This window comes from Balaenoptera physalus (genome assembly GCF_965194825.1).
Source record: "Balaenoptera physalus genome assembly, contig: HAP1_SCAFFOLD_1162, whole genome shotgun sequence".
Classification (NCBI taxonomy): Eukaryota; Metazoa; Chordata; class Mammalia; order Artiodactyla; family Balaenopteridae; genus Balaenoptera; species Balaenoptera physalus.
In genome coordinates this window covers 126,748-151,094 of record NW_028125632.1, presented here as the reverse complement: position 1 = coordinate 151,094, position 24,347 = coordinate 126,748, and the positions used below count along the sequence as shown (strand labels likewise).

The following is a 24,347-nucleotide window of genomic DNA, read 5'->3' as shown; positions in this document are numbered from 1 at the left end:
GAGGTTTTATTCTGGAACCCTGTGTCCTGGGAACACGACTGAGGTTTGATTCTGGAACCATGTGGCCTGGGAATATGACTTAGGTTTGATTCTGGAAACCATTGGCCTGGGAACATGACTGATGTTAGAGTGTGGAATCCTGTGCCCTGGGAACATGACATCGGTTTGGATTCTGGTACCCTGTTGCCTGGAAACATGAAATCGGTTTGATTCTGGAAACCTTAGGCCTGGGAATATGACTGAGGTTTGATGGTGGTACCCTATGGCCTGGCAACATGACTGAGGTTTGATTCTGGATCCCTGTGGCCTGGGAACATGACATCTGTTTAGATTGTGGAATACTGTGCCCCGGGAACCTGACTGAGCCTTGGTTCTGGACCCCTGTGGACTGGGAACATGACTGAGGTTTTATTCTGGAACCCTGTGTCCTGTTAACATGACATGGGTGGATTCTGGAACCCTGAGGCCTGGGAACATGAAATCTGTTTAGATTGTGGAATACTGTGGCCTGGGAACTTGACTGAGCCTTGGTTCTGGAAACCTGTGGACTGGGAATATGACTGAGGTTTTATTCTGGAGCCGTGTAGCCTGGGAACATAACTGAGGATTCACTTTGGAACCGTGTGGCCCAGGAACATGGCATGGGTGGATTCTGGAAACCTGAGGCCTTGGAACATGACATCTGTTTAGATTTTGGAATACTGTGGCCCGGGAACCTGACTGAGCCTTGGTTCTGGAACCCTGTGGACTGGGAACATGACTGAGGTTTGATTCTGGATGCCTGTAGCCTGGGAACATAACTGAGGATTGATTCTGGAACCCTGTGGCCTGGGAACATGACTGGGATTTGATTTCTGAAACCTGTGTCCAGGGAACATGACTGAGGTTTTATTCTGGAACCCTGTGTCCTGGGAACACGACTGAGGTTTGATTCTGTAACCATGTGGCCTGGGAATATGACTGAGGTTTGATTCTGGAAACCATTGGCCTGGGAACATGACTGATGTAAGAATGTGGAATCCTGTGGCCTGGGAACATGACATCGGTTTGGATTCTGGTACCCTGTTGCCTGGGAACATGAAATCGGTTTGATTCTGTAAACCTGAGGTCTGGGAATATGACTGAGGTTTGATTGTGGTACCCTATGGCCTGGCAACATGACTGAGGTTTGATTCTGGATGCCTGTGGCCTGGGAACATGACTGAGGCATGATTCTGGAAACCTGTGGCCTGGGAACATGACATCTGTTTAGATTGTGGAATACTGTGCCCCGGGAACCTGACTGAGCCTTGGTTCTGGAACCCTGTGGACTGGGAACATGACTGAGGTTTTATTCTGGAACCCTGTAGCCTGGGACCATAACTGAGGATTGATTCTGGAACCCTGTGGCCTGGGCACATGACAACGGTGGATTCTGGAACCCTGTGGACTAGGAACATGACTGAGGTTTTATTCTGAAACCTTGTAACCTGGGAACATAACTGAGGATTGATTCTGGAACCCTGTGGCCTGGGAACATGACATGGGTGGATTCAGGAACCCTGAGGCCTGGGAACATGACATCTGTTTAGATTGTGGAATACTGTGCCCTGGGAACGTGACTGAGCCTTGGTTCTGGAACCCTGTGGACTGGGAACATGACTGACGTTTTATTCTGGAACCCTGTAGCCTGGGAACATAACTGAGGATTGATTCTGGAACCCTGTGGCCTGGGAACATGACTGGGATTTGATTTCTGAAACCTGTGTCCAGGGAAAATGACTGAGGTTTTATTCTGGAACCCTGTGTCCTGGGAACACGACTGAGGTTTGATTCTGGAACCATGTGGCCTGGGAATATGACTTAGGTTTGATTCTGGAAACCATTTGCCTGGGAATATGACTGATGTTAGAGTGTGGAATCCTGTGCCCTGGGAACATGACATCGGTTTGGATTCTGGTACTCTGTTGCCTGGAAACATGAAATCGGTTTGATTCTGGAAACCTTAGGCCTGGGAATATGACTGAGGTTTGATGGTGGTACCCTATGGCCTGGCAACATGACTGAGGTTTGATTCTGGATCCCTGTGGCCTGGGAACATGACATCTGTTTAGATTGTGGAATACTGTGCCCCGGGAACCTGACTGAGCCTTGGTTCTGGACCCCCGTGGACTGGGAACATGACTGAGGTTTTATTCTGGAACCCTGTGTCCTGTTAACATGACATGGGTGGATTCTGGAACCCTGAGGCCTGGGAACATGAAATCTGTTTAGATTGTGGAATACTGTGGCCTGGGAACTTGACTGAGCCTTGGTTCAGGAAACCTGTGAACTGGGAATATGACTGAGGTTTTATTCTGGAACCCTGTAGCCTGGGAACATAACTGAGGATTCACTTTGGAACCCTGTGGCCCGGGAACATGACATGGGTGGATTCTGGAACCCTGAGGCCTTGGAACATGACATCTGTTTAGATTGTGGAATACTGTGACCCGGGAACCTGACTGAGCCTTGGTTCTGGAACCCTGTGGACTGGGAACATGACTGAGGTTTTATTCGGGAACCCTGTAGCCTGGGAACATAACTGAGGATTGATTCTGGAAGCCTGTGGCCTGGGAACATGACATCGGTGGATTCTGGAACACTGTGGCCTGGGAACCTGCGAACGGTTTGACTCTGGAACCCTGTGGCCTGGGAACACGAAATCGGTTTGATTCCGGAAATCTGAGGCCTGGCAACATGACTGAGGTTTGATTCTGGATCTTTGTGGCCTGGGAAAATGACTGAGGCGTGATTCTGAAGACCTGTGGCCTGGAAACATGACATCTGTTTAGATTGTGGAATACTTTGGCCCGGGAACCTGACTGAGCCTTGGTTCTGGAACACTGTGCACTAGGAACATGACTGAGGTTTTATTCTGGAACCCTGTAGCCTGGGAACATAACTGAGGATTGATTCTGGAACCCTGTGGCCTGGGAACATAACATGGGTGGATTCTGGAACCCTGAGGCCTAGGAACAAGACATCTGTTTAGCTTGTGGAATACTGTGACCCGGGAACCTGACTGAGCCTTGGTTCTGGAACCCTATGTACTGGGAATATGACTGAGGTTTTATTCTGGAACCCTGTAGCCTGGGAACATAACTGAGGATTGATTCTGGAACCCTGTGGCCTGGGAACATGACATGGGTGGATTCTGGAACCCTGAGGCCTGGGAACATGACATCTGTTTAGATTGTGGAATACTGTGCCCCGGGTACCTGACTGAGCCTTGATTCTGGAACCCTGTGGACTGGGAACATGACTGAGGTTTTATTCCGGAACCCTGTAGCCTGTGAACATAACTGAGGATTGATTCTGGAACCCTGTGGCCTGGCCGCATGACATCGGTGGATTCTGGAACTCTGTGGCCTGGGAACCTGCGAACGGTTTGACTCTGGTACCCTGTGGCCTGGGAACATGTCTGAGGTTTGATGGTGGAAACCTGTGGCCTGGCAACATGACTGAGGATTGATTCTGGAAGACTGTGGCCAGGGAACATGATATCTGGTTGATTCTGGAAACCTGTGTCCTGGGAACAAGACTGAAGTTTGATTCTGGAAGCCTGTGGCCTGGGAACATGACTGAGGTTTGTTTCTGGAAGCCTGTTCCCTGGGAACATGACTGCGGTTTGATTCTGGACACCTGTGTCCTGGGAACAAGACTGAGGTTTGATTCTGCAACCCTGTGGCTTGGGAACATGACTGAGGTTTGTTTCTGGAAGCCTGTTCTCTGGGAACATGACTGAGGTTTGATTCTGGACACCTGTGTCCTGGGAACATGACTGAGGTTTGATTGTTGAAACCTGTGGCCTTCGAACATGACTCAGGTTGATTCTGGAACCATGTGTCCTGGGAATATGACTGAGGTTTGATTCTGGAAACCTTTGGCCTGGGAAAATGACTGAGGTTTCATTGTGGAAACATGTGGCCTGGGATCATGACTGAGGTTCGATGGTGGAACACTCTGGCCTGGCAAAATGACTGAGGCTTGATTCTGGAGCCCTGTTTACTAGGAACATGACTGAGGTTTGATGGCAGAAACCTGTGGACTGGCAACATGACTGAGGTTTGATTTGGAACCCTGTTCACGGGGACCATGACTGAGGCCTGATACTGGAACCCCGTGGCATGGGAACATGACATTGGTTTGATTCTGGAGCCCTGTTTACTGGGAACCTGACTGAGGTTTCATGGTTGAATCCTGTGGCCTGGCCACATGATTGAGGTTTGATAGTGGAACCCTCAGGCTTGGGAACATGAGTGAGGCTTGATGGTGGAACACTGTGGCCTCCAATATGCCTGAGGTTTGATGGTGGAACCCTGTGGCTTGGCAAGATGACTTAGGTTAGATTGTGGAACACTCTGACCTGGGAACATGACTGAGGCTTGATGGTGGAACCGTGGCCTGGCCACAGGACTGAGGTTTGATTGTGGAACCCTCTGGCCTGAGAATATGACTGAGGTTTAATTGTGGAACCCTGTGGCCTGGGAACATGACTGGGATTTGATTACTGAAACCTGTGTCCAGGGAACATGACTGAGGTTTTCTTCTGGAACCCTGTGTCCTGGGACCACGACTGAGGTTTGATTCTGGAACCATGTGGCCTGGGAACATGACTGATGTTAGAGTGCGGAATCCTGTGGCCTGGGAACATGACATCTGTTTAGATTGTGGAATACTGTGCCCCGGGAACCTGACTGAGCCTTGGTTCTGGAACCCTGTGGACTGTGAACATGACTGACGTTTTATTCTGGAACCCTGTAGCCTGGGAACATAACTGAGGATTGATTCTGGAACCCTGTGGCCTGGGAACATGACATGGGTGGATTCTGGAACCCTGAGGCCTGGGAACATGACATCTGTTTAGATTGTGGAATACTGTGCCCCGGGTACCTGACTGAGCCTTGATTCTGGAACCCTGTGGACTGGGAACATGACTGAGGTTTTATTCCGGAACCCTGTGGCCTGGGAACATAACTGAGGATTGATTCTGGAACCCTGTGGCCTGGGAACATGACATTTGTGCATTCTGGAACCCTGAGGCCTGGGAACATGACATCTGTTTAGATTGTGGAATACTGTGCCCTGGGAACGTGACTGAGCCTTCGTTCTGGAAATCTGTGGACTGGGAACATGACTGACGTTTTATTCTGGAACCCTGTAGCCTGGGAACATAACTGAGGATTGATTCTGGAACCCTGTGGCCTGGGAACATGACTGGGATTTGACTTCTGAAACCTGTGTCCAGGGAAAATGACTGAGGTTTTATTCTGGAACCCTGTGTCCTGGGAACACGACTGAGGTTTGATTCTGGAACCATGTGGCCTGGGAATATGACTTAGGTTTGATTCTGGAAACCATTGGCCTTGGAACATGACTGATGTTAGAGTGTGGAATCCTGTGCCCCGGGAACATGACATCGGTTTGGATTCTGGTACCCTGTGGCCTGGAAACATGAAATCGGTTTGATTCTGGAAACCTTAGGCCTGGGAATATGACTGAGGTTTGATGGTGGTACCCTATGGCCTGGCAACATGACTGAGGTTTGATTCTGGATCCCTGTGGCCTGGGAACATGACATCTGTTTAGATTGTGGAATACTGTGCCCCGGGAACCTGACTGAGCCTTGGTTCTGGACCCCTGTGGACTGGGAACATGACTGAGGTTTTATTCTGGAAGCCTGTGTCCTGTTAACATGACATGGGTGGATTCTGGAACCCTGAGGCCTGGGAACATGAAATCTGTTTAGATTGTGGAATACTGTGGCCTGGGAACTTGACTGAGCCTTGGTTCTGGAACCCTGTGGACTGGGAACATGACTGAGGTTTTATTCTGGAACCCTGTAGCCTGGGAACATAACTGAGGATTGATTCTAGAAGCCTGTGGCCTGGGAACATGACATCGGTGGATTCTGGAACACTGTGGCCTGGGAACCTGCGAACGGTTTGACTCTGGAACCCTGTGGCCTGGGAACACGAAATCGGTTTGATTCCGGAAATCTGAGGCCTGGCAACATGACTGAGGTTTGATTCTGGATCTCTGTGGCCTGGGAAAATGACTGAGGCGTGATTCTGAAGACCTGTGGCCTGGAAACATGACATCTGTTTAGATTGTGGAATACTTTGGCCCGGGAACCTGACTGAGCCTTGGTTCTGGAACACTCTGCACTAGGAACATGACTGAGGTTTTATTCTGGAACCCTGTAGCCTGGGAACATAACTGAGGATTGATTCTGGAACCCTGTGGCCTGGGAACATAACATGGGTGGATTCTGGAACCCTGAGGCCTGGGAACAAGACATCTGTTTAGATTGTGGAATACTGTGACCCGGGAACCTGACTGAGCCTTGGTTCTGGAACCCTATGTACTGGGAATATGACTGAGGTTTTATTCTGAAACCCTGTAGCCTGGGAACATAACTGAGGATTGATTCTGGAACCCTGTGGCCTGGGAACATGACATGGGTGGATTCTGGAACCCTGAGGCCTGGGAACATGTCATCTGTTTAGATTGTGGAATACTGTGCCCCGGGTACCTGACTGAGCCTTGATTCTGGAACCCTGTGGACTGGGAACATGACTGAGGTTTTATTCCGGAACCCTGTAGCCTGCGAACATAATTGAGGATTGATTCTGGAACCCTGTGGCCTGGCCGCATGACATCGGTGGATTCTGGAACTCTGTGGCCTGGGAACCTGCGAACGGTTTGACTCGGGTACCCTGTGGCCTGGGAACATGTCTGAGGTTTGATGGTGGAAACCTGTGGCCTGGCAACATGACTGAGGATTGATTCTGGAAGACTGTGGCCAGGGAACATGATATCTGGTTGATTCTGGAAACCTGTGTCCTGGGAACAAGACTGAAGTTTGATTCTGGAACCCTGGGCCTGGGAACATGACTGAGGTTTGTTTCTGGAAGCCTGTTCCCTGGGAACATGACTGCGGTTTGATTCTGGACACCTGTGTCCTGGGAACAAGACTGAGGTTTGATTCTGCAACCCTGTGGCTTGGGAACATGACTGAGGTTTGTTTCTGGAAGCCTGTTCCCTGGGAACATGACTGCGGTTTGATTCTGGACACCTGTGTCCTGGGAACAAGACTGAGGTTTGATTCTGCAACCCTGTGGCTTGGGAACATGACTGAGGTTTGTTTCTGGAAGCCTGTTCTCTGGGAACATGACTGAGGTTTGATTCTGGACACCTGTGTCCTGGGAACATGACTGAGGTTTGATTGTTGAAACCTGTGGCCTTCGAACATGACTCAGGTTGATTCTGGAACCATGTGTCCTGGGAATATGACTGAGGTTTGATTCTGGAAACCTTTGGCCTGGGAAAATGACTGAGGTTTCATTGTGGAAACATGTGGCCTGGGATCATGACTGAGGTTTGATGGTGGAACACTCTGGCCTGGCAAAATGACTGAGGCTTGATTCTGGAGCCCTGTTTACTGGGAACATGACTGAGGTTTGATGGCAGAAACCTGTGGACTGGCAACATGACTGAGGTTTGATTTGGAACCCTGTGCACGGGGACCATGACTGAGGCCTGATACTGGAACCCCGTGGCATGGGAACATGACATTGGTTTGATTCTGGAGCCCTGTTTACTGGGAACATGACTGAGGTTTCATGGTTGAATCCTGTGGCCTGGCAACATGATTGAGGTTTGATAGTGGAACCCTCAGGCTTGGGAACATGAGTGAGGCTTGATGGTGGAACACTGTGGCCTGGCAATATGCCTGAGGTTTGATGGTGGAACCCTGTGGCTTGGCAAGATGACTTAGGTTAGATTGTGGAACACTCTGACCTGGGAACATGACTGAGGCTTGATGGTGGAACCGTGGCCTGGCAACAGGACTGAGGTTTGATTGTGGAACCCTCTGGCCTGGGAATATGACTGAGGTTTAATTGTGGAACCCTGTGGCCTGGGAACATGACTGGGATTTGATTTCTGAAACCTGTGTCCAGGGAACATGACTGAGGTTTTATTCTGGAACCCTGTGTCCTGGGAACACGACTGAGGTTTGATTCTGTAACCATGTGGCCTGGGAATATGACTGAGGTTTGATTCTGGAAACCATTGGCCTGGGAACATGACTGATGTAAGAATGTGGAATCCTGTGGCCTGGGAACATGACATCGGTTTGGATTCTGGTACCCTGTTGCCTGGGAACATGAAATCGGTTTGATTCTGTAAACCTGAGGTCTGGGAATATGACTGAGGTTTGATTGTGGTACCCTATGGCCTGGCAACATGACTGAGGTTTGATTCTGGATGCCTGTGGCCTGGGAACATGACTGAGGCATGATTCTGGAAACCTGTGGCCTGGGAACATGACATCTGTTTAGATTGTGGAATACTGTGCCCCGGGAACCTGACTGAGCCTTGGTTCTGGAACCCTGTGGACTGGGAACATGACTGAGGTTTTATTCTGGAACCCTGTAGCCTGGGACCATAACTGAGGATTGATTCTGGAACCCTGTGGCCTGGGCACATGACAACGGTGGATTCTGGAACCCTGTGGACTAGGAACATGACTGAGGTTTTATTCTGAAACCTTGTAACCTGGGAACATAACTGAGGATTGATTCTGGAACCCTGTGGCCTGGGAACATGACATGGGTGGATTCAGGAACCCTGAGGCCTGGGAACATGACATCTGTTTAGATTGTGGAATACTGTGCCCTGGGAACGTGACTGAGCCTTGGTTCTGGAACCCTGTGGACTGGGAACATGACTGACGTTTTATTCTGGAACCCTGTAGCCTGGGAACATAACTGAGGATTGATTCTGGAACCCTGTGGCCTGGGAACATGACTGGGATTTGATTTCTGAAACCTGTGTCCAGGGAAAATGACTGAGGTTTTATTCTGGAACCCTGTGTCCTGGGAACACGACTGAGGTTTGATTCTGGAACCATGTGGCCTGGGAATATGACTTAGGTTTGATTCTGGAAACCATTTGCCTGGGAATATGACTGATGTTAGAGTGTGGAATCCTGTGCCCTGGGAACATGACATCGGTTTGGATTCTGGTACCCTGTTGCCTGGAAACATGAAATCGGTTTGATTCTGGAAACCTTAGGCCTGGGAATATGACTGAGGTTTGATGGTGGTACCCTATGGCCTGGCAACATGACTGAGGTTTGATTCTGGATCCCTGTGGCCTGGGAACATGACATCTGTTTAGATTGTGGAATACTGTGCCCCGGGAACCTGACTGAGCCTTGGTTCTGGACCCCCGTGGACTGGGAACATGACTGAGGTTTTATTCTGGAACCCTGTGTCCTGTTAACATGACATGGGTGGATTCTGGAACCCTGAGGCCTGGGAACATGAAATCTGTTTAGATTGTGGAATACTGTGGCCTGGGAACTTGACTGAGCCTTGGTTCAGGAAACCTGTGAACTGGGAATATGACTGAGGTTTTATTCTGGAACCCTGTAGCCTGGGAACATAACTGAGGATTCACTTTGGAACCCTGTGGCCCGGGAACATGACATGGGTGGATTCTGGAACCCTGAGGCCTTGGAACATGACATCTGTTTAGATTGTGGAATACTGTGACCCGGGAACCTGACTGAGCCTTGGTTCTGGAACCCTGTGGACTGGGAACATGACTGAGGTTTTATTCGGGAACCCTGTAGCCTGGGAACATAACTGAGGATTGATTCTGGAAGCCTGTGGCCTGGGAACATGACATCGGTGGATTCTGGAACACTGTGGCCTGGGAACCTGCGAACGGTTTGACTCTGGAACCCTGTGGCCTGGGAACACGAAATCGGTTTGATTCCGGAAATCTGAGGCCTGGCAACATGACTGAGGTTTGATTCTGGATCTTTGTGGCCTGGGAAAATGACTGAGGCGTGATTCTGAAGACCTGTGGCCTGGAAACATGACATCTGTTTAGATTGTGGAATACTTTGGCCCGGGAACCTGACTGAGCCTTGGTTCTGGAACACTGTGCACTAGGAACATGACTGAGGTTTTATTCTGGAACCCTGTAGCCTGGGAACATAACTGAGGATTGATTCTGGAACCCTGTGGCCTGGGAACATAACATGGGTGGATTCTGGAACCCTGAGGCCTAGGAACAAGACATCTGTTTAGCTTGTGGAATACTGTGACCCGGGAACCTGACTGAGCCTTGGTTCTGGAACCCTATGTACTGGGAATATGACTGAGGTTTTATTCTGGAACCCTGTAGCCTGGGAACATAACTGAGGATTGATTCTGGAACCCTGTGGCCTGGGAACATGACATGGGTGGATTCTGGAACCCTGAGGCCTGGGAACATGACATCTGTTTAGATTGTGGAATACTGTGCCCCGGGTACCTGACTGAGCCTTGATTCTGGAACCCTGTGGACTGGGAACATGACTGAGGTTTTATTCCGGAACCCTGTAGCCTGCGAACATAACTGAGGATTGATTCTGGAACCCTGTGGCCTGGCCGCATGACATCGGTGGATTCTGGAACTCTGTGGCCTGGGAACCTGCGAACGGTTTGACTCTGGTACCCTGTGGCCTGGGAACATGTCTGAGGTTTGATGGTGGAAACCTGTGGCCTGGCAACATGACTGAGGATTGATTCTGGAAGACTGTGGCCAGGGAACATGATATCTGGTTGATTCTGGAAACCTGTGTCCTGGGAACAAGACTGAAGTTTGATTCTGGAAGCCTGTGGCCTGGGAACATGACTGAGGTTTGTTTCTGGAAGCCTGTTCCCTGGGAACATGACTGCGGTTTGATTCTGGACACCTGTGTCCTGGGAACAAGACTGAGGTTTGATTCTGCAACCCTGTGGCTTGGGAACATGACTGAGGTTTGTTTCTGGAAGCCTGTTCTCTGGGAACATGACTGAGGTTTGATTCTGGACACCTGTGTCCTGGGAACATGACTGAGGTTTGATTGTTGAAACCTGTGGCCTTCGAACATGACTCAGGTTGATTCTGGAACCATGTGTCCTGGGAATATGACTGAGGTTTGATTCTGGAAACCTTTGGCCTGGGAAAATGACTGAGGTTTCATTGTGGAAACATGTGGCCTGGGATCATGACTGAGGTTTGATGGTGGAACACTCTGGCCTGGCAAAATGACTGAGGCTTGATTCTGGAGCCCTGTTTACTGGGAACATGACTGAGGTTTGATGGCAGAAACCTGTGGACTGGCAACATGACTGAGGTTTGATTTGGAACCCTGTGCACGGGGACCATGACTGAGGCCTGATACTGGAACCCCGTGGCATGGGAACATGACATTGGTTTGATTCTGGAGCCCTGTTTACTGGGAACATGACTGAGGTTTCATGGTTGAATCCTGTGGCCTGGCAACATGATTGAGGTTTGATAGTGGAACCCTCAGGCTTGGGAACATGAGTGAGGCTTGATGGTGGAACACTGTGGCCTGGCAATATGCCTGAGGTTTGATGGTGGAACCCTGTGGCTTGGCAAGATGACTTAGGTTAGATTGTGGAACACTCTGACCTGGGAACATGACTGAGGCTTGATGGTGGAACCGTGGCCTGGCAACAGGACTGAGGTTTGATTGTGGAACCCTCTGGCCTGGGAATATGACTGAGGTTTAATTGTGGAACCCTGTGGCCTGGGAACATGACTGGGATTTGATTTCTGAAACCTGTGTCCAGGGAACATGACTGAGGTTTTATTCTGGAACCCTGTGTCCTGGGAACACGACTGAGGTTTGATTCTGTAACCATGTGGCCTGGGAATATAACTGAGGTTTGATTCTGGAAACCATTGGCCTGGGAACATGACTGATGTTAGAATGTGGAATCCTGTGGCCTGGGAACATGACATCGGTTTGGATTCTGGTACCCTGTTGCCTGGGAACATGAAATCGGTTTGATTCTGTAAACCTGAGGTCTGGGAATATGACTGAGGTTTGATTGTGGTACCCTATGGCCTGGCAACATGACTGAGGTTTGATTCTGGATGCCTGTGGCCTGGGAACATGACTGAGGCATGATTCTGGAAACCTGTGGCCTGGGAACATGACATCTGTTTAGATTGTGGAATACTGTGCCCCGGGAACCTGACTGAGCCTTGGTTCTGGAACCCTGTGGACTGGGAACATGACTGAGGTTTTATTCTGGAACCCTGTAGCCTGGGACCATAACTGAGGATTGATTCTGGAACCATGTGGCCTGGGCACATGACAACGGTGGATTCTGGAACCCTGTGGACTAGGAACATGACTGAGGTTTTATTCTGGAACCTTGTAGCCTGGGAACATAACTGAGGATTGATTCTGGAACCCTGTGGCCTGGGAACATGACATGGGTGGATTCTGGAACCCTGAGGCCTGGGAACATGACATCTGTTTAGATTGTGGAATACTGTGCCCTGGGAACGTGACTGAGCCTTGGTTCTGGAACCCTGTGGACTGGGAACATGACTGACGTTTTATTCTGGAACCCTGTAGCCTGGGAACATAACTGAGGATTGATTCTGGAACCCTGTGGCCTGGGAACATGACTGGGATTTGATTTCTGAAACCTGTGTCCAGGGAAAATGACTGAGGTTTTATTCTGGAACCCTGTGTCCTGGGAACACGACTGAGGTTTGATTCTGGAACCATGTGGCCTGGGAATATGACTTAGGTTTGATTCTGGAAACCATTGGCCTGGGAACATGACTGATGTTAGAGTGTGGAATCCTGTGCCCTGGGAACATGACATCGGTTTGGATTCTGGTACCCTGTTGCCTGGAAACATGAAATCGGTTTGATTCTGGAAACCTTAGGCCTGGGAATATGACTGAGGTTTGATGGTGGTACCCTATGGCCTGGCAACATGACTGAGGTTTGATTCTGGATCCCTGTGGCCTGGGAACATGACATCTGTTTAGATTGTGGAATACTGTGCCCCGGGAACCTGACTGAGCCTTGGTTCTGGACCCCTGTGGACTGGGAACATGACTGAGGTTTTATTCTGGAACCCTGTGTCCTGTTAACATGACATGGGTGGATTCTGGAACCCTGAGGCCTGGGAACATGAAATCTCATTAGATTGTGGAATACTGTGGCCTGGGAACTTGACTGAGCCTTGGTTCTGGAAACCTGTGAACTGGGAATATGACTGAGGTTTTATTCTGGAACCCTGTAGCCTGGGAACATAACTGAGGATTGATTCTGGAACCCTGTGGCCTGGGAACATGACATGGGTGGATTCTGGAACACTGTGGCCTGGGAACCTGCGAACGGTTTGACTCTGGAACCCTGTGGCCTGGGAACACGAAATCGGTTTGATTCCGGAAATCTGAGGCCTGGCAACATGACTGAGGTTTGATTCTGGATCTCTGTGGCCTGGGAAAATGACTGAGGCGTGATTCTGAAGACCTGTGGCCTGGAAACATGACATCTGTTTAGATTGTGGAATACTTTGGCACGGGAACCTGACTGAGCCTTGGTTCTGGAACACTGTGCACTAGGAACATGACTGAGGTTTTATTCTGGAACCCTGTAGCCTGGGAACATAACTGAGGATTGATTCTGGAACCCTGTGGCCTGGGAACATAACATGGGTGGATTCTGGAACCCTGAGGCATGGGAACAAGACATCTGTTTAGCTTGTGGAATACTGTGACCCGGGAACCTGACTGAGCCTTGGTTCTGGAACCCTATGTACTGGGAATATGACTGAGGTTTTATTCTGGAACCCTGTAGCCTGGGAACATAACTGAGGATTGATTCTGGAACCCTGTGGCCTGGGAACATGACATGGGTGGATTCTGGAACCCTGAGGCCTGGGAACATGACATCTGTTTAGATTGTGGAATACTGTGCCCCGGGTACCTGACTGAGCCTTGATTCTGGAACCCTGTGGACTGGGAACATGACTGAGGTTTTATTCCGGAACCCTGTAGCCTGCGAACATAACTGAGGATTGATTCTGGAACCCTGTGGCCTGGGCACATGACAACGGTGGATTCTGGAACCCTGTGAACTAGGAACATGACTGAGGTTTTATTCTGGAACCTTGTAGCCTGGGAACATAACTGAGGATTGATTCTGGAACCCTGTGGCCTGGGAACATGACATGGGTGGATTCTGGAACCCTGAGGCCTGGGAACATGACATCTGTTTAGATTGTGGAATACTGTGCCCTGGGAACGTGACTGAGCTTTGGTTCTGGAACCGTGTGGACTAGGAACATGACTGACGTTTTATTCTGGAACCCTGTAGCCTGGAAACATAACTGAGGATTGATTCTGGAACCCTGTGGCCAGGGAACATGACTGGGATTTGATTTCTGAAAACTGTGTCCAGGGAAAATGACTGAGGTTTGATTCTGGATCCCTGTGGACTGGGAACATGACTGATGTTAGAGTGTGGAATCCTGTGGCCTGGGAACATGACTGAGGTTTGATTCTGGAACCATGTGGCCTGGGAACATGACATCTGTTTAGATTGTGGAATACTCTGCCCCGGGGACCTGACTGAGCCTTGGTTCTGGACCCCTGTGGACTGGGAACATGACTGAGGTTTTATTCTGGAACCCTGTGTCCTGTTAACATGACATGGGTGGATTCTGGAACCCTGAGGCCTGGGAACATGAAATCTGTTTAGATTGTGGAATACTGTGGCCTGGGAACTTGACTGAGCCTTGGTTCTGGAAACCTGTGGACTGGGAATATGACTGAGGTTTTATTCTGGAGCCGTGTAGCCTGGGAACATAACTGAGGATTCACTTTGGAACCCTGTGGCCCAGGAACATGACATGGGTGGATTCTGGAACCCTGAGGCCTTGGAACATGACATCTGTTTAGATTGTGGAATACTGTGGCCCGGGAACCTGACTGAGCCTTGGTTCTGGAACCCTGTGGACTGGGAACATGACTGAGGTTTTATTCTGGAACCCTGTAGCCTGGGAACATAAATGAGGATTGATTCTGGAACCCTGTGGCCTGGGAACAAGACTGAAGTTTGATTCTGGAAGCCTGTGGCCTGGGAACATGACTGAGGTTTGTTTCTGGAAGCCTGTTCCCTGGAACATGACTGCGGTTTGATTCTGGACACCTGTGTCCTGGGAACAAGACTGAGGTTTGATTTTGCAACCCTGTGGCTTGGGAATATGACTGAGGTTTGATTCTGGAAACCTTTGGCCTGGGAAAATGACTGAGGTTTCATTGTGGAAACATGTGGCCTGGGATCATGACTGAGGTTTGATGGTGGAACACTCTGGCCTGGCAAAATGACTGAGGCTTGATTCTGGAGCCCTGTTTACTGGGAACATGACTGAGGTTTGATGGCAGAAACCTGTGGACTGGCAACATGACTGAGGTTTGATTTGGAACCCTGTGCACGGGGACCATGACTGAGGCCTGATACTGGAACCCCGTGGCATGGGAACATGACATTGGTTTGATTCTGGAGCCCTGTTTACTGGGAACATGACTGAGGTTTCATGGTTGAATCCTGTGGCCTGGCCACATGATTGAGGTTTGATAGTGGAACCCTCAGGCTTGGGAACATGAGTGAGGCTTGATGGTGGAACACTGTGGCCTGGCAATATGCCTGAGGTTTGATGGTGGAACCCTGTGGCTTGGCAAGATGACTTAGGTTAGATTGTGGAACACTCTGACCTGGGAACATGACTGAGGCTTGATGGTGGAACCGTGGCCTGGCCACAGGACTGAGGTTTGATTGTGGAACCCTCTGGCCTGGGAATATGACTGAGGTTTAATTGTGGAACCCTGTGGCCTGGGAACATGACTGGGATTTGATTACTGAAACCTGTGTCCAGGGAACATGACTGAGGTTTTCTTCTGGAACCCTGTGTCCTGGGACCACGACTGAGGTTTGATTCTGGAACCATGTGGCCTGGGAACATGACTGATGTTAGAGTGCGGAATCCTGTGGCCTGGGAACATGACATCTGTTTAGATTGTGGAATACTGTGCCCCGGGAACCTGACTGAGCCTTGGTTCTGGAACCCTGTGGACTGGGAACATGACTGACGTTTTATTCTGGAACCCTGTAGCCTGGGAACATAACTGAGGATTGATTCTGGAACCCTGTGGCCTGGGAATATGACATGGGTGGATTCTGGAACCCTGAGGCCTGGGAACATGACATCTGTTTAGATTGTGGAATACTGTGCCCCGGGTACCTGACTGAGCCTTGATTCTGGAACCCTGTGGACTGGGAACATGACTGAGGTTTTATTCCGGAACCCTGTGGCCTCGGAACATAACTGAGGATTGATTCTCTAACCCTGTGGCCTGGGAACATGACATGGGTGGATTCTGGAACCCTGAGGCCTGGGAACATGACATCTGTTTAGATTGTGGAATACTGTGCCCTGGGAACGTGACTGAGCCTTGGTTCTGGAACCCTGTGGACTGGGAACATGACTGACGTTTTATTCTGGAACCCTGTAGCCTGGGAACATAACTGAGGATTGATTCTGGAACCCTGTGGCCTGGGAACATGACTGGGATTTGATTTCTGAAACCTGTGTCCAGGGAAAATGACTGAGGTTTTATTCTGGAACCCTGTGTCCTGGGAACACGACTGAGGTTTGATTCTGGAACCATGTGGCCTGGGAATATGACTTAGGTTTGATTCTGGAAACCATTGGCCTGGGAACATGACTGATGTTAGAGTGTGGAATCCTGAGCCCTGGGAACATGACATCGGTTTGGATTCTGGTACCCTGTTGCCTGGGAACATGAAATCGGTTTGATTCTGTAAACCTGAGGTCTGGGAATATGACTGAGGTTTGATTGTGGTACCCTATGGCCTGGCAACATGACTGAGGTTTGATTCTGGATGCCTGTGGCCTGGGAACATGACTGAGGCATGATTCTGGAAACCTGTGGCCTGGGAACATGACATCTGTTTAGATTGTGGAATACTGTGCCCCGGGAACCTGACTGAGCCTTGGTTCTGGAACCCTGTGGACTGGGAACATGACTGAGGTTTTATTCTGGAACCCTGTAGCCTGGGACCATAACTGAGGATTGATTCTGGAACCCTGTGGCCTGGGCACATGACAACGGTGGATTCTGGAACCCTGTGGACTAGGAACATGACTGAGGTTTTATTCTGGAACCTTGTAGCCTGGGAACATAACTGAGGATTGATTCTGGAACCCTGTGGCCTGGGAACATGACATGGGTGGATTCAGGAACCCTGAGGCCTGGGAACATGACATCTGTTTAGATTGTGGAATACTGTGCCCTGGGAACGTGACTGAGCCTTGGTTCTGGAACCCTGTGGACTGGGAACATGACTGACGTTTTATTCTGGAACCCTGTAGCCTGGGAACATAACTGAGGATTGATTCTGGAACCCTGTGGCCTGGGAACATGACTGGGATTTGATTTCTGAAACCTGTGTCCAGGGAAAATGACTGAGGTTTTATTCTGGAACCCTGTGTCCTGGGAACACGACTGAGGTTTGATTCTGGAACCATGTGGCCTGGGAATATGACTTAGGTTTGATTCTGGAAACCATTGGCCTGGGAACATGACTGATGTTAGAGTGTGGAATCCTGTGCCCTGGGAACATGACATCGGTTTGGATTCTGGTACCCTGTTGCCTGGAAACATGAAATCGGTTTGATTCTGGAAACCTTAGGCCTGGGAATATGACTGAGGTTTGATGGTGGTACCCTATGGCCTGGCAACATGACTGAGGTTTGATTCTGGATCCCTGTGGCCTGGGAACATGACATCTGTTTAGATTGTGGAATACTGTGCCCCGGGAACCTGACTGAGCCTTGGTTCTGGACCCCTGTGGACTGGGAACATGACTGAGGTTTTATTCTGGAAGCCTGTGTCCTGTTAACATGACATGGGTGGATTCTGGAACCCTGAGGCCTGGGAACATGAAATCTGTTTAGATTGTGGAATACTGTGGCCTGGGAACTTGACTGAGCCTTGGTTCTGGAACCCTGTGGACTGGGAACATGACTGAGGTTTTATTCTGGAACCCTGTAGCCTGGGAACATAACTGAGGATTGATTCTAGAAGCCTGTGCCCTGGGAACATGACATCGGTGGATTCTGGAACACTGTGGCCTGGGAACCTGCGAACGGTTTGACTCTGGAACCCTGTGGCCTGGGAACACGAAATCGGTTTGATTCCGGAAATCTGAGGCCTGGCAACATGACTGAGGTTTGATTCTGGATCTCTGTGGCCTGGGAAAATGACTGAGGCGTGATTCTGAAGACCTGTGGCCTGGAAACATGACATCTGTTTAGATTGTGGAATACTTTGGCCCGGGAACCTGACTGAGCCTTGGTTCTGGAACACTGTGCACTAGGAACATGACTGAGGTTTTATTCTGGAACCCTGTAGCCTGGGAACATAACTGAGGATTGATTCTGGAACCCTGTGGCCTGGGAACATAACATGGGTGGATTCTGGAACCCTGAGGCCTGGGAACAAGATATCTGTTTAGATTGTGGAATACTGTGACCCGGGAACCTGACTGAGCCTTGGTTCTGGAACCCTATGTACTGGGAATATGACTGAGGTTTTATTCTGAAACCCTGTAGCCTGGGAACATAACTGAGGATTGATTCTGGAACCCTGTGGCCTGGGAACATGACATGGGTGGATTCAGGAACCCTGAGGCCTGGGAACATGACATCTGTTTAGATTGTGGAATACTGTGCCCTGGGAACGTGACTGAGCCTTGGTTCTGGAACCCTGTGGACTGGGAACATGACTGACGTTTTATTCTGGAACCCTGTAGCCTGGGAACATAACTGAGGATTGATTCTGGAACCCTGTGGCCTGGGAACATGACTGGGATTTGATTTCTGAAACCTGTGTCCAGGGAAAATGACTGAGGTTTTATTCTGGAACCCTGTGTCCTGGGAACACGACTGAGGTTTGATTCTGGAACCATGTGGCCTGGGAATATGACTTAGGTTTGATTCTGGAAACCATTGGCCTGGGAACATGACTGATATTAGAGTGTGGAATCCTGTGCCCTGGGAACATGACATCGGTTTGGATTCTGGTACCCTGTTGCCTGGAAACATGAAATCGGTTTGATTCTGGAAACCTTAGGCCTGGGAATATGACTGAGGTTTGATGGTGGTACCCTATGGCCTGGCAACATGACTGAGGTTTGATTCTGGATCCCTGTGGCCTGGGAACATGACATCTGTTTAGATTGTGGAATACTGTGCCCCGGGAACCTGACTGAGCCTTGGTTCTGGACCCCTGTGGACTGGGAACATGACTGAGGTTTTATTCTGGAAGCCTGTGTCCTGTTAACATGACATGGGTGGATTCTGGAACCCTGAGGCCTGGGAACATGAAATCTGTTTAGATTGTGGAATACTGTGGCCTGGGAACTTGACTGAGCCTTGGTTCTGGAAACCTGTGGACTGGGAATATGACTGAGGTTTTATTCTGGAGCCGTGTAGCCTGGGAACATAACTGAGGATTCACTTTGGAACCCTGTGGCCCAGGAACATGACATGGGTGGATTCTGGAAACCTGAGGCCTTGGAACATGACATCTGTTTAGATTGTGGAATACTGTGGCCCGGGAACCTGACTGAGCCTTGGTTCTGGAACCCTGTGGACTGGGAACATGACTGAGGTTTTATTCTGGAACCCTGTAGCCTGGGAACATAACTGAGGATTGATTCTGGAAGCCTGTGGCCTGGGAACATGACATCGGTGGATTCTGGAACACTGTGTCCTGGGAACCTGCGAATGGTTTGACTCTGGAACCCTGTGGCCTGGGAACACGAAATCGGTTTGATTCCGGAAATCTGAGGCCTGGCAACATGACTGAGGTTTGATTCTGGATCTCTGTGGCCTGGGAAAATGACTGAGGCGTGATTCTGAAGACCTGTGGCCTGGAAACATGACATCTGTTTAGATTGTGGAATACTTTGGCCCGGGAACCTGACTGAGCCTTGGTTCTGGAACACTGTGCACTAGGAACATGACTGAGGTTTTATTCTGGAACCCTGTAGCCTGGGAACATAACTGAGGATTGATTCTGGAACCCTGTGGCCTGGGAACATAACATGGGTGGATTCTGGAACCCTGAGGCCTGGTAACATGACATCTGTTTAGATTGTGGAATACTGTGACCCGGGAACCTGACTGAGCCTTGGTTCTGGAACCCAATGTACTGGGAATATGACTGAGGTTTTATTCTGGAACCCTGTAGCCTGGGAACATAACTGAGGATTGATTCTGGAACCCTGTGGCCTGGGAACATGACATGGGTGGATTCTGGAACCCTGAGGCCTGGGAACATGACATCTGTTTAGATTGTGGAATACTGTGCCCCGGGTACCTGACTGAGCCTTGATTCTGGAACCCTGTGGACTGGGAACATGACTGAGGTTTTATTCCGGAACCCTGTAGCCTGCGAACATAACTGAGGATTGATTCTGGAACCCTGTGGCCTGGCCGCATGACATCGGTGGATTCTGGAACTCTGTGGCCTGGGAACCTGCGAACGGTTTGACTCTGGTACCCTGTGGCCTGGGAACATGTCTGAGGTTTGATGGTGGAAACCTGTGGCCTGGCAACATGACTGAGGATTGATTCTGGAAGACTGTGGCCCGGGAACATGATATCTGGTTGATTCTGGAAACCTGTGTCCTGGGAACATGACTGAGGTTTGATTCTGGAACCCTGTGGCTTGGGAACATGACTGAGGTTTGTTTCTGTAAGCCTGTTCCCTGGGAACATGAATGCGGTTTGATTCTGGACACCTGTGTCCTGGGAAAAAGACTGAGGTTTGATTCTGCAACCCTGTGGCTTGGGAACATGACTGAGGTTTGTTTCTGGAAGCCTGTTCTCTGGGAACATGACTGAGGTTTGATTCTGGACACCTGTGTCCTGGGAACATGACTGAGGTTTGATTGTTGAAACCTGTGGCCTTCGAACATGACTCAGGTTGATTCTGGAACCATGTGTCCTGGGAATATGACTGAGGTTTGATTCTGGAATCCTTTGGCCTGGGAAAATGACTGAGGTTTCATTGTGGAAACATGTGGCCTGGGATCATGACTGAGGTTTGATGGTGGAACACTCTGGCCTGGCAAAATGACTGAGGCTTGATTCTGGAGCCCTGTTTACTGGGAACATGACTGAGGTTTGATGGCAGAAACCTGTGGACTGGCAACATGACTGAGGTTTGATTTGGAACCCTGTGCACGGGGACCATGACTGAGGCCTGATACTGGAACCCCGTGGCATGGGAACATGACATTGGTTTGATTCTGGAGCCCTGTTTACTGGGAACATGACTGAGGTTTCATGGTTGAATCCTGTGGCCTGGCCACATGATTGAGGTTTGATAGTGGAACCCTCAGGCTTGGGAACATGAGTGAGGCTTGATGGTGGAACACTGTGGCCTGGCAATATGCCTGAGGTTTGATGGTGGAACCCTGTGGCTTGGCAAGATGACTTAGGTTAGATTGTGGAACACTCTGACCTGGGAACATGACTGAGGCTTGATGGTGGAACCGTGGCCTGGCAACAGGACTGAGGTTTGATTGTGGAACCCTCTGGCCTGGGAATATGACTGAGGTTTAATTGTGGAACCCTGTGGCCTGGGAACATGACTGGGATTTGATTTCTGAAACCTGTGTCCAGGGAACATGACTGAGGTTTTATTCTGGAACCCTGTGTCCTGGGAACACGACTGAGGTTTGATTCTGTAACCATGTGGCCTGGGAATATGACTGAGGTTTGATTCTGGAAACCATTGGCCTGGGAACATGACTGATGTTAGAATGTGGAATCCTGTGGCCTGGGAACATGACATCGGTTTGGAATCTGGTACCCTGTTGCCTGGGAACATGAAATCGGTTTGATTCTGTAAACCTGAGGTCTGGGAATATGACTGAGGTTTGATTGTGGTACCCTATGGCCTGGCAACATGACTGAGGTTTGATTCTGGATGCCTGTGGCCTGGGAACATGACTGAGGCATGATTCTGGAAACCTGTGGCCTGGGAACATGACATCTGTTTAGATTGTGGAATACTGTGCCCCGGGAACCTGACTGAGCCTTGGTTCTGGAACCCTGTGGACTGGGAACATGACTGAGGTTTTATTCTGGAACCCTGTAGCCTGGGACCATAACTGAGGATTGATTCTGGAACCCTGTGGCCTGGGCACATGACAACGGTGGATTCTGGAACCCTGTGGACTAGGAACATGACTGAGGTTTTATTCTGGAACCTTGTAGCCTGGGAACATAACTGAGGATTGATTCTGGAACCCTGTGGCCTGGGAACATGACATGGGTGGATTCTGGAACCCTGAGGCCTGGGAACATGACATCTGTTTAGATTGTGGAATACTGTGCCCTGGGAACGTGACTGAGCCTTGGTTCTGGAACCCTGTGGACTGGGAACATGACTGACGTTTTATTCTGGAACCCTGTAGCCTGGGAACATAACTGAGGATTGATTCTGGAACCCTGTGGCCTGGGAACATGACTGGGATTTGATTTCTGAAACCTGTGTCCAGGGAAAATGACTGAGGTTTTATTCTGGAACCCTGTGTCCTGGGAACACGACTGAAGTTTGATTCTGGAACCATGTGGCCTGGGAATATGACTTAGGTTTGATTCTGGAAACCATTGGCCTGGGAACATGACTGATGTTAGAGTGTGGAATCCTGTGCCCTGGGAACATGACCTCGGTTTGGATTCTGGTACCCTGTTGCCTGGAAACATGAAATCGGTTTGATTCTGGAAACCTTAGGCCTGGGAATATGACTGAGGTTTGATGGTGGTACCCTATGGCCTGGCAACATGACTGAGGTTTGATTCTGGATCCCTGTGGCCTGGGAACATGACATCTGTTTAGATTGTGGAATACTGTGCCCCGGGAACCTGACTGAGCCTTGGTTCTGGACCCCTGTGGACTGGGAACATGACTGAGGTTTTATTCTGGAACCCTGTGTCCTGTTAACATGACATGGGTGGATTCTGGAACCCTGAGGCCTGGGAACATGAAATCTGTTTAGATTGTGGAATACTGTGGCCTGGGAACTTGACTGAGCCTTGGTTCTGGAAACCTGTGGACTGGGAATATGACTGAGGTTTTATTCTGGAGCCGTGTAGCCTGGGAACATAACTGAGGATTCACTTTGGAACCCTGTGGCCCAGGAACATGACATGGGTGGATTCTGGAACCCTGAGGCCTTGGAACATGACATCTGTTTAGATTGTGGAATACTGTGGCCCGGGAACCTGACTGAGCCTTGGTTCTGGAACCCTGTGGACTGGGATAATGACTGAGGTTTTATTCTGGAACCCTGCAGCCTGGGAACATAACTGAGGATTGATTCTGGAAGCCTGTGGCCTGGGAACATGACATCGGTGGATTCTGGAACACTGTGGCCTGGGAACCTGCGAACGGTTTGACTCTGGAACCCTGTGGCCTGGGAACACGAAATCGGTTTGATTCCGGAAATCTGAGGCCTTGCAACATGACTGAGGTTTGATTCTGGATCTCTGTGGCCTGGGAAAATGACTGAGGCGTGATTTTGAAGACCTGTGGCCTGGAAACATGACATCTGTTTAGATTGTGGAATACTTTGGCCCGGGAACCTGACTGAGCCTTGGTTCTGGAACACTGTGCACTAGGAACATGACTGAGGTTTTATTCTGGAACCCTGTAGCCTGGGAACATAACTGAGGATTGATTCTGGAACCCTGTGGCCTGGGAACATAACATGGGTGGATTCTGGAACCCTGAGGCCTGGGAACAAGACATCTGTTTAGCTTGTGGAATACTGTGACCCGGGAACCTGACTGAGCCTTGGTTCTGGAACCCTATGTACTGGGAATATGACTGAGGTTTTATTCTGGAACCCTGTAGCCTGGGAACATAACTGAGGATTGATTCTGGAACCCTGTGGCCTGGGAACATGACATGGGTGCATTCTGGAACCCTGAGGCCTGGGAACATGACATCCGTTTAGATTGTGGAATACTGTGCCCCGGGTACCTGACTGAGCCTTGATTCTGGAACCCTGTGGACTGGGAACATGACTGAGGTTATATTTCGGAACCCTGTAGCCTGCGAACATAACTGAGGATTGATTCTGGAACCCTGTGGCCTGGGCGCATGACATCGGTGGATTCTGGAACTCTGTGGCCTGGGAACCTGCGAACGGTTTGACTCTGGTACCCTGTGGCCTGGGAACATGTCTGAGGTTTGATGGTGGAAACCTGTGGCCTGGCAACATGACTGAGGATTGATTCTGGAAGACTGTGGCCAGGGAACATGATATCTGGTTGATTCTGGAAACCTGTGTCCTGGGAACAAGACTGAAGTTTGACTCTGAAACCCTGTGGCCTGGG

At 49.8% G+C, this 24,347-nt stretch overlaps 1 long non-coding RNA gene across 1 annotated transcript in view; it reads right to left on the bottom strand.

Annotated features, from left to right (window-relative positions):
* Window positions 1-12,788: 12,788 nt before the first annotated feature.
* LOC309653784 overlaps window positions 12,789-24,347 on the bottom strand; it is a 132,118-nt gene continuing 120,559 nt past the window's right edge. Inside the window, exons 2-3 of the long non-coding RNA XR_014259470.1 lie at window positions 14,458-14,515; window positions 12,789-12,896 (exon numbers count right to left, since the gene is read on the bottom strand). This is a non-coding gene — a long non-coding RNA (uncharacterized lncRNA). The remainder of the gene's footprint in view (window positions 12,897-14,457; window positions 14,516-24,347) is intronic.